Raw genomic sequence first — 12,410 nt, forward strand, 5'->3', positions numbered from 1 at the left:
GGGGTCAGCGTTGGGGTAGGGCAGGTGTAGTAGGTGTATTGGTATTAGATGAAATTTATATTATCCCAATCAAAGTGAAATTATTATCTTGAGGAGGTCTTACTCCTCCTTTCCTCATGAAAAAAAATAAAATAAAATTATGAAATGGAGCAGGTGTGACATAAATGATACCTTGATAGAAAATCACTTATTTAAAGAAAATAATGAGATAGGATATTTGAGAAAAAATGCCACACATAATTTTTTTATTGATTGTAAATTTATAGTACATAGGGTAATTAATATTGAAAAAAATGCTTTAAAAAAATGGTATATATTCATATTGAAAAGAAAGATTTTGAATAGTTTCTTTATACAAAAAAATCTCTTAGTTTTTTCATGATTTTTGATTTGCATGATCTTGCTAATGAGAAAAGATTTTGAATTATTGCATAATATATGAGATTCTCTTAATCAATGTAATCCTCCATGATTCTCTCCAATAAGAAAAAGATTTTGAATTGTTGCACCATATATGATATTCTTTTAATCAATGTAATCCCCCATGATTGTCTCCAATAAAGAAAAGATTTTGAATTATTGCACCATATGAAAAAAATCTTTTAGTTGGCTTGCTCCATGTTCCTCAGTTGCATAATCTTATCGATAAAAAATATTTTGAATTATTGCACAATATACAAGATACTTTATGATTCTTGCCAATTGCATGGGTTGTTTTCATGATCTGATTTTTTTGGCTTCCATACTCTCCTTCAAACTAAGTGATGGTAAGAATCAAAAATCGAGTTTAGTCCATTATCCCAAGTCAGTGGCTTCGTAAATATATCAGCGAGTTGCATAGAAGATGGAACACAGTGAGTGATAATAGAACCTAGGGCGATCTTTTCTCAAACAAAATGATAATCAATCTCGATGTATTTGATCCAAGCATGAAAGATCGGATTAGTCATGAGATGTAATGCAGACAAGTTGTCAGAGAAAAGTAACAAGGCCTGAGGTTGTGGGACCCTAATATCATAAAGTATAAATGAAATCTAAATGAATTCAATAACAACTGAAGCAAGAGCTCGATATTTAGCTTCAGCGATGGATCGAGACATAGTGGGCTGCTTCTTGACGTATCAGAAAATATAATTGAAACCAAAGAAGATACAATATCTTTTGGTGGAGCGACGTGTAACTTTACATCCAGCCCAGTTCATATGGGCAAAACCAAATAAGTCCAATAAGCTATGAGCCAAAATACGAAGCCCAAGATGTTATCGAAGTACCTCAGACATATCGAAGTATGCATTTAACCATACAAAAATGGGCAACAGTTGGAGCGTGCATGTGTTGACACATACTGTTAACAGCAAGTGAGAGATTCAGATGTGTGAGAGTAAGATACTAAAAAGTGCTAGTAAGGCTTCGATAGTTCAAGGGATCGTTATATAGTTAATCACCATATCTGAGTGGTGGTTTTTTGGCAGTCATGGAAGTGGCAATCGGTTTACACTGCTCCATGGAAGTCTGAGATAAAGGATCCAAAGCATATTTCCTCTGAGAAAGAAAAAGTCCATCGGAGGAGTGACTAACTTCGATCCCTAAGAAATAATAAAGCGGACCGACGTCTTTCATGGAAAACACCCGATCGAGGGCATGAATAAGGTGGCCTAAAAGTTTTGAGAAATCACCTGAGAAAATGATGTCATCAACGTAGAGTAATAAGATGATACTATGATCGTTGTGGCAATAAACAAATAGTGATAGGTTGGCATTGCTGAAAAAAAAAATCATATCCGATGAGAAAGTCATTGAACTTGTCAAACCATGCCCAAGGGGCTTGTTTAAGCCCATATAAAGAATGCCAAAGTAAGCAAACATAATTAGGATAGGATGGATTGTAGAAGCCAAGTGGTTGCTTTATATAAATAGGGACAATGAGATCGCCGTGTAAGAAGGTGTTCTTGATGTCTAGTTGGCGAATCGATCAATTTTGAATAGTAGCAACCATTAGAATAATGCGAATGCTATCCGGTTTAATTATTGGACTAAAAGTTTTCAAGAAATCAATACCCTCCACTTGGTGGAAGCCTTTTGACACAAGATGAGCTTTTAGTTGGTCAAGCATCCTATCTACATGGAGCTTTGATTTGAACACCCATTTGCAATCGACTACGTTCATCGAGGGATGATGCGGGACAAGCTCCTAGATTTGATTCGCTACGAGAGTATCTAACTCCTCATGCATAGCAGCTATCCAAGTGGGATGTTTTAAAGCCGAATGGGTAGTCTGAGGTTTAGGAGAAATAGACAATAATGCAATATTGGCATACCTTGGATTAGGCTTGGAGATGCCAGCCTTGGAGTGAGTGACTGTAGGGTGCAATGAGGAAGTAACAACCTCGAACTATGGCGCAGTATGGCCATGGGTGTCACCCTCTCTCGATGGTGCGGTCGATTGGTCATCGATTGCAATCACTAGTTCAACCATGATTGGTGCATCTCGGTGAATAGGCAAGCATATTCTTGCATAAAATCAGACTCAATAGATGACAGATCATGTCACTGAGTTGTTGCTGGACCAGATGTGGAGTTAGATTGGGCTTCGGCCCACTGCTCAGTGGATGCTGGACTGTGGTCTCAACTTGAAGTAGCTGCTTGAGCATAGCACGGTTTGGACTAGACTCTGGCCCAATTTTCATTGGAGGCTTGGTTATGAATTAGGCTAAAAGTTGAGGCCCAACGTAGTATCTCCTCAATTATAGCAGCAACCTGAGAAGAGGTAGTAACTGAAAAATTATGCTCATAAAAATAAAATGTCAAGATGTATAAACATGGCCAATTGATCGATGAAGATAGTGTTTGTCACTATACCCCAATAGTATACATGGTAGGGAGCGCTTGTCAAATTTGTTCATCATACAGTTTTGAAGGTGTGGGTAACAACAAGATCCAAAAACTTACGAGCAGAGAGTAGTTGGGGTTTTTCTTGAACAGGACTGGATATGGACTTTAGCTTCCTAGAGCCGTGGATGGGAGTCAATTTATCAAATAGTTTGTGGTTGTAAATGCTTCAACTTAATAGTAGAGAGGCACAGAAGCTTCAAAAAGTGCAACAAGCCTGAGTTCTACAATATGTCGATGTTTCTTTTTAGCAACACTATTTTATTCTATGTTGATTCTAGGTTTGATTTTGATGAATAACAAAATTTTTTAGTAGATTTTTAGTACTAATGAATTATTTAAGTGTGTAGTAGAAAAGTTCAGAAGGTTTAGACCATATCCCATCAAAGCTTAAGGATTTTGAATGAAAAGTTTGGAGAATGAAGACTTAAGAGACCAAGCCAAGTAATATCTTGAAGAAACAAGGTCTTAAGCCGACTCAGGAAGGATTTGAGCCAACTTTGGCATGCATTCAGCACTTGGCACAATTTTTGAGCTGACTTAACTATCCCTAGAGCTGACTCTGAAACAATTCAAAGTTTGGCACAGGTTTTGAGTCGACTCAGGCACAAGATTAGTCGACTCTGGCATACAGCATGGCACCGACACAGGCATGAGCCGACTTCAGTATTGCTCGAGTCGACTTTATCTCAGAGAATAAAGAGATGATTTTTTGGACAACTCACTTGAGCCGACTCAAGAATATCATGAGCCGACTCAATATGATCTCGAGCCGACTCAAGATTTGCTTGAGTCAACTTGACAGGCTCTAACAACAGTGACGGCTAGTTTTCAGAAAGTGCAGCATATCTTGAGCTCCAATGACTAAAATCCTATTTTTAGTATTCTCAACTTGGATTAGAGGGATCCTAAGTCATTATTAAAGTAAAGGGAACATAAGGAAGACAAGGACAAGGGAGAAAAGTCTGAAAATACATTTCAAAATTTAGTTCAGCTTTCAAGAGAACTTTAAAGAGAATTTACTCCATTCCAACCACTCAACTTGCTATGCAATCAAGTCATTCTTGAGTGAAAGAAGAGAGCATTCATTGTAAAAGCCATCCAACCTCTCATCTTATGCATCAAAGTCTCACATCAACTCATCAAGGAGTTTGTGTTTGTATTTAAATTTCTGCACCTATATTTTCTATATTTCAAGTTTCAATAGGATTTGAAACTTAGGGGATAGGCTCATCCAAGCATTGAATTGGATTTGTACAAGTCTAGGATTGGCTTGGGATTAGGTTGTAGTTGGTTCTCCCACAAAACCAACTGGGTTAAGATTGTGATCTTAAAAAACAATCTTGCTGTAATCTTGATGATTATGGTGCAATTCTCAAGTGGGTTGCTTGGAGAGTTGATGTAGGTATTGGGCTGACATCGAACAACTATACATCATTTGTTTCTATATCTGCTATACTCTCTTGCATCATAACTTTAATTTTCTGCTAATATATTTACTGCTTCCACTGTATACATTTAATTTTCAGTATAAGTAGTACACATAGTTGTTCTTAACTTATAAAAAAAAATTAAAATCTAATTCATCCCCCCTTCTTGGGTTGTATCTCTGGACAACAAGTGATATAAAAGCGGATACTCTCATTCACTTGTTGGTCTTATGACCAAGAGGAAAGATCAAGATGACAACTCAATTGAATGTCTCTTTTGCCAAAAACAGTCAACAAATAGACCATCCTTATTTAATGGTTCAAATTACATATATTAGAAAGTATGCATGTGCATATTCATTCAAGTACTTAATTATGACTTATAGAGTATTATAATCAACGGACCACTCACACCCACTATCACCATTAATTGTAATATTGTTCCAAAATCAGAAAAAGATTGGGATGATATTGACAAAAAAATGGCATAATTAAATGCTAAAGTAATGAATGTGCTTTATTGTTCACTTGATGCCAATGAATTTAATCAGATTTCTACCTATATTTCTACAAAAGAAATATAAGATAGACTTAAGGTTATCCATGAGGGTATAAACCAAGTGAAGAAATCCAAGATTAACATGTTAGTGCATAAATATGAGCTATTTAAAATGAAACCAGCTAAAATCATCACTTAAGGTTATCCATGAGGGTATAAACCAAGTGAAGAAATCCAAGATTAACATGTTAGTGCATAAATATGAGCTATTTAAAATGAAACCAGCTAAAATCATCACTGAAATATTCACTTATTTTATTGATATAATTAATGATCTAAAGAGTTTGGGCAAATCCTATTTTAACAGTGAACTTGTGAGGAAAATCTTTAGATTTCTTTCTCAGGCTTGGGATGTAAAGGTGATGGCAATATAAGAAGCAAAGGATCTTAACACCTTGCCACTTGAAGAGCTTCTTGATTTCCTAATGACACATGAGCTAACCATGAAGCAAAATATAGAGGAAGATATCAAGAACAAGAAGACAATAACCCTCAAGTCAACAGTCAAAATAGAGGAGGAAAGTAAGGATACGAAGGATGAAGATGAAGACGACGAGTTGGCCCTCATAACCAAAAAATTCAGACGCTTCATGAAAAAGAGGAGGCCAAATTTCAAGAGGAAGCAATTCTTTAAGGATGAGCAAAGTAAAGAAAAAGAGAAAGACAGAGAGAAAGATCTACCTACATATTTTGAATGTCAGAAGTTGGGGCACTTCAAGATAGATTGCCCTCTAATAAAGATCAAATCCTCCAAAAAGACCAAGAAGAAGGTGATGATTGCAACTTAGAGTGACAATGATGAGTTTAGTTCAGAGGAAGAGGCACAAGAAGTGGTAAATCTTTGTCTCATGGCACAAGAAGAAGAAGAGATAAAATTTAAAACTCAATGTGAATTTTCTTTTGATGAGTTACAAGAAGCCTTTCTTGATTTAATTGATAAATTTAAAAAGCTTTCCTTGAAAAACAAAAACCTCAAATCCTTAAACCAAACATTAGTCAATGAAAAGAAAGAACTCTTAAAAGAAAAAGAATCTGTTAAAATAGAAAATTAGAATCTAAGAAAAGAGGTAGAGAAATATAAACCAATAGTTAAAAAATTTATCTATAGTTCAAAAAAATTGCATATGATTTTGAATAACCAAAGAGCTATCTTCAACAAAGCAGGCCTTGGTTTTAAACCCCAAAACAAACAAAAATTTTTAAAGAATTTCTTTGTAAAGGAATCAGCCACTGGTTTTCAAAATGTAACTTGTTTTTGCAGTAGTAAAAGAGGACACAAAGCATACAATTGTGACTTCAAAAAATTAAAAAATAGATAAAAATTTAAAATAGTTTGGGTTTCTAAAGAAACCATGTCCACTAATCCCAAAAGATCCAAGATGACTTGGGTACTAAATTAGTTTCTTGATTTCTATTTGCAGGTATGTCTTGCAACCAAAGAAAAGAAAGAAATGTGGTACCTAGATAATGGCTGCTCAAGGCATATGTCTGGTGATAGATCAAAGTTTGTCACTTTAGAAGCTAAGGAAGGGAGAGTGGTGACCTTTTGCGACAACGATAAAGGACATATTGGAATTGATATAATATATATCACCCATTTCACTTACATAGAAAATGTTCTCTTAGTAGATGGATTAAAGTATAATCTTTTAAGTATAAGTCAACTATGTGATAAAGGATTTAAGATAGCTTTTGAATCTTTAATGTACATAGTGTCTAGTCCCATTGATAATAAAATTTTTCTTATGGAACATAGGCATGAAAATATATTTATGGTTGATCTAAATGATCATTCCATAAAGCATGACCAATGTCTAATGGCAACGAATGCCAAGATCAATGAAATCAGCTGGTTATGGCATCGCAGACTAGGACATGATAGTATGAATTTAATTTTAAAATTAATTAAAAAGTATCTTGTAAAAGGTTTACCAAAATTTGATTTTAAACAAGATAAGATTTGTGATGCATACCAATTTGAAAAATAAATTAAATTTTTTTTTTAAATCTAAGAACATGGTTTCAACCTCAAAATCTCTTAAGCTACTTCATATGAATTTATTTAGACCAACTAGGATCACAAATCTAGGAGAAAAAAGATACGGACTTGTGATTATGGATGATTTTTCTAGATTCACTTGGATATTATTTTTGGGATAAAAAGATGAAGCATTTTCAGTATTCATCAAGTTTTATAGAAAAATCATAAATGAATAGAATTTAACAATCATTTACATTAAAAGTGATCATGAAACTGAATTTGAAAACTAATATTTTAAAAGTTTTTATAATGAAAAGAGAATTGAACATAATTTTTTTGATCCTAGAACACCTCAACAAAATAGGATTGTTGAAAGGAAGAACAGAATCTTAAAAAAAATAGCCCGAACTACATTGTGTGAAGCCATATTCTAAAATATTTTTGAGCTGAAGCTATCAATACAGTGTGTTATATTCTAAATAGAGATTGATACAACCTATATTGAAGAAAACCCTTTATAAAATTTGAAAAAATAAAAAACCAAATATTAGTTACTTTCATATTTTTTGTTACAAATATTTTATACTTAATAATGGCAAAGATAACTTTGAAAAAATTGATGCCAAATTAGATGGGGATATCTTTTTAGGATATTCATTATCTAGTAAGGCTTATAAAATTTTCAATAAAGGGACACTTATTGTTGAAGAATCTATACATGTAGTATTTAATGAAACTAATGACAAATCTTCTAGAAAAAAAGATTTTACTAATGATAATGTAGGAATAATTAAAAAAAAAATTGAAGAGCTCACTCTAAAAGATTTTTCAGCTCAAGACAACAAAGAAGAAAGCAAAGAGCTGAAAAAGAAATGAAACATCATGAAGATGATCAAGATCAAGGTTTGCCTATGGAATGGAGGTATACATATGGGCATCTTAAGGATCTAATCATTGGTGATCCATCACATGGGGTAAAAACTTACTCTTTATTGAAAAATATTAATAATTATCTAGCTTTTGTATCTCAAATTAAATCTGACTATAGAAGAAGCTGAAAATGATCCAAATTGGATAATTGCAATGCAAGAAGGATTAAACCAATTTTAAAGAAATAAAGTATGGACATTAGTAGATAAACCTATTGATCATCCAATAATAGAAACTAAATGGATATTCAAAAATAAATTAGATAAAAATAATATTATAATAAAAAATAAAATTAGATTAGTTGCTAAAAGATATAATCAAGAAGAAGATATTGATTTTGATGAAACTTTTGCCCCTATAACTAGATTGAAAATAATTAGATTATTGCTTGCATTCGTATGTTTCATGAATTTTAAATTATATCAAATGAATGTTAAAAGTATATTTTTTAATAGATATATAGCTAAGGAAGTATATACTGAACAGCCACCTGGCTTTGAAAAACATATATTTCTCAATTATGTTAATAAATTGCATAAAGCTCTATATAGATTAAGATAAGCTCCACGTACATGGTATGAAAGATTAAATAAATTTTTATTAATTAATAAATTTACTTGAAGAAATATTGATAAGACACTCTTCTTAAAGAGAAAATTTGAAGATCTGTTAGTAGTACAATTCTATGTAGATGATATTAGATTCGATGCTACTAACAAATTTTTTTGTTAAGAATTTGCCCAAGCTAATATAGGATAAGTTCGAGATGAGCATGATGGGAGAGCAAAATTTTTTTTTTAGACTCCAGATTAAGCAAAATAAAGAAAAAATTTTTATTAACCAAATAAAATATATAAAAAAATACTCAAAAAATTTAGAATAGAGACTTCAAGACCAATTGACACACCTAAGAGTCCCTCTTGCAAGCTTGACAAAGATAAAAGGGATAAGAAAGTTGATATCAAATTGTATAGAGATATGATAGAATTTTTACTTTATCTTACTGCAAGTAGGTCTGATATTATGTTTAGTATTTATATGTGTGCTAGATATCAATTTGATCCTAAAGAGTCTCACTTATTAGCTATTAAAAAAATCTTTAGATACTTATCGGGTACACTTAATGTTGGCTTGTGGTATGATAGAATGTCACCTTTAAAATTAATTAGATATTCTGATACTAATTTTATTGGATGTAAATTAGATAGAAAGAGTACAAGTAGCACTTATCAATTTTTTAAAATTAATTTAATTTCATGGTTTAGCAAGAAACAACACTCAATAGCATTATCTACGGTCGAGGCTGAATATGTTACTGCTGAAAGTTGTTGTGATCAAATCATGTGGATTAAACAATAACTTGAAGATTTTGATATTAAACTTTATAAAATTTTAATAAGATGTAATAATATAAGTGTAATTAACTTAACTAAGAATCCAATCCAACACTCAAAATCTAAATATATTAAGATAAAACATCACTTCATAAGAGATTGTGTACAAAATGATGATGTAATGCTTAAATTTGTTAGTATAGATAGATAATTAGCTGATATCTTTGTTAGATGTGTGTCCTAGAAAGTCAATTGTTAGCTAACACATTTGTATTTTCAGGACTTGTATTTGAACTTGTAAAATTTTTATTATTAATAAAGAGTATTCTTATTTTCAGTCATGTTTATATGTCCATAATTTATCTTTGAAATCAACAAAAATAATTTTACATATTTTCAAAGTATTGAGAATTTGAGACATACACTATTAGTGATTAATTTCTAAATACTTCCGATCAGAGGATCATCACGGAAGAAAGTAATCGATCCAGTTAGATCGATGCACGATCACCTCCTTTACAGACAGATGAGTCTCGACTTTGTAGTATGATGACACTAGGATGATAATACAGGTGATTGTTAGAGAACAACTTACACTGAGCATGACCATTACGAGAAACTATTTAGACGTCTACTCACTCGTCAGTAGTATTCTCGATGCTATAGTAGTATGACTAGTCTTTTGATCTGCGGTGCATTGGCTATTTGCAATAATGCTGCTATAGTTTGATTGTACGTCCATTTGATCCCTAGCCATTCGGATCCTTGCTGTATATGTTAGCTATAGTGGGTTCAGATTCATTGTTAAGAGTAGGATGTACTTAAATGGAATCAATCGATCTTAGTAGAAAAGGTATAATCCTATGTGATTCGCGAGATTGAGTTTAGTAAGTCTTTGGCCAAAGCAAGAGTGAATTCTGGAAAGAAATTTTCATGAGATTCACAAGAGAACTCAAGTCGAGCCAATCTTGCATATGACTGATGATGAGGTTTAACGAGTTATCCATGACATCCGTCAAGTCAAAATTTTCGACAGAAGGATTGAATCATATGATAACTGTACTTAGAGATTCATACTTCCATTCTACTGGATTGCCACTACATACTGCTAGGTGTCATTGATGGATTGTGGGATCCACGAGTATTATCTTGATGATCGATGATGCTTGATGGGCAGTATTTGAATTATTTCAAACCATCGAAAAGAATTTCGATGATATTATGATAAAGATCATAATGTATCTCACTATCAGATAGAATAGAACCTATGGGATCACACACAAAAGAATTTTCTGTCTGATCCGATAATTGATCGACGATTATGAATTGTTAAGGGTATAATTATCAATACGATTGATAATTAACCCAATGCAAAAGTTGTAAGAGGATTAATTAGTAATTTGATTACTAATTAGACTTGATTTGATTGAGAAATAAGTTTTAGATTAAGTCTAATTGAATTGGATTTAGTTTGACTGGAATTAGATTTGGTTTGATTGAGTTATGAGATGACTCAATTACTATGAAATTAATTTCTAATTTGGTCTGAATTTAGGTTCAATTAAATCTTAATTGGATTAAGATTTAATCTGATTAGAGATCTAATTAGATTAGGTTCAATCAGGTGTTTGGGTCTAAACCAAATTACTTTTGGTTTGAGGCTCAATCCAAAATCTTAGAGTCTATTTTGTGAAGGACTCTTCCATGCGCCACTCATTGTCCACGCCCCTTCTCTCCTCATGCAAATTTTAGATTTGTATGAGCTTTTTCATATTTTTTCACCTCTTGATCGACCACTTATTTTCTCATTTGGATAAGGATAAGTTTTGGTTTGAATCTAAAATTTAATTTGAATTTTTGATAGAGTTTGACTCTATTAGGACTCTATCAGGCGCAACCTTAAAAGGATCTGCTTTTGGGATGCCTCTAGAGGGCTTTTAAAATCAGAACAAAATTTGGCCAACCACTAGATGAGAGAGGGACTTTTTGGCAACCTCCCTTTCAAGTTTGAAGGAAAAACTTCATTGGTACAAGGCGTGGGACTCCGAGGAAGAAAGCTGCACTGCTGTTGCCTTTCTTCTACCTCCACTGCTTCTTCAACTGAAGATTGTTTTCCAGATTTGAAGAAGGATCAAACCAACCATCAAAAAGTCTTCTCTACAATAGAGCTAGTACCTTAGAGAGATAGATAAGTCTCAAATCAGATCAAATCTCGGGTGGATACCTGTAGAGGCCGGACGTTTGTGTGGCTCCAAAAACCTATCAAGTTTTTGATCATCGGCTGCGGAGCTCTTCCACCTGCGATAAAGTATGAGATCTGATCTCATAAATTAATCTTAGATTTTATATTTCTTAGATCCATGTTAGGGAAGGTTTTAGGTCTGATTTAATGTATGATAAAAATAGTTAATCTATTTTATTTCACTACGATGTCAATACAGTTTTGAAATACATGCATGTAATCTGTCCTTTCTTTTCTAACAGTGGTACCAGAGCCATGATTTCAATTAGATATATTTAATCTGATTTTAATCTTAGATCTGAAAGTTATTTTTTGATTTAAATAATTTATTTCAATTTTATTTAGATTTGATATTATTAAATCATGTATGAGGTGCATAGATATGTATTCCTTATGCGTAGTATTCAGATTGGATTGATCTCTATAGTCATTCGATCATAAGAGACATATTTAATCTGATTTGAATTTTAAATCTAAAAGTTAGTTTCTGATTTAAATAATTTATTTTAATTTTATTCAGATCTAAAAATTATTGAATCATGTATGAGATGCATGGATATTTTAGATCATTGATCTAAAAATCTAGATCTAATTTTTGATAAATAATTTTTGAAAATAGTTTTCAATCGTATTTAATCTTTCTTTAGATTTAAATTTTGCATACATATGATACATGCTTAATTAGTTTTAGATCTAATTTTTCATATATGATATGTGATTTTAATTTAGATATGAAACAATGCTATATGTCGCCTTGTTTGAAATGTAAACTTAGTGTAGTTTAGATCTGACATTGTTTCGACATCCAAACTAAACCCATGATCATAATATACTTAATTAAAAATTAAGATGTAAAATTAATGATCTAAAATTTAGAATTTAAGATCTGAAATTTACTACATAAAATATGGATTAATCGGTTGGGTAAGTTCGATCAAAACATAATTTCACCAAGAGGCCAAGTAAATTCGATCAGTGGGAGGGTCGGCCAAAGCTTACCTTAGACACCATCAAAGATGGCCAAGTAAGCGGGCTCCCAATTAAA

This window comes from Elaeis guineensis, chromosome 8 (assembly GCF_000442705.2).
Source record: "Elaeis guineensis isolate ETL-2024a chromosome 8, EG11, whole genome shotgun sequence".
Taxonomy (NCBI): domain Eukaryota; kingdom Viridiplantae; phylum Streptophyta; class Magnoliopsida; order Arecales; family Arecaceae; genus Elaeis; species Elaeis guineensis.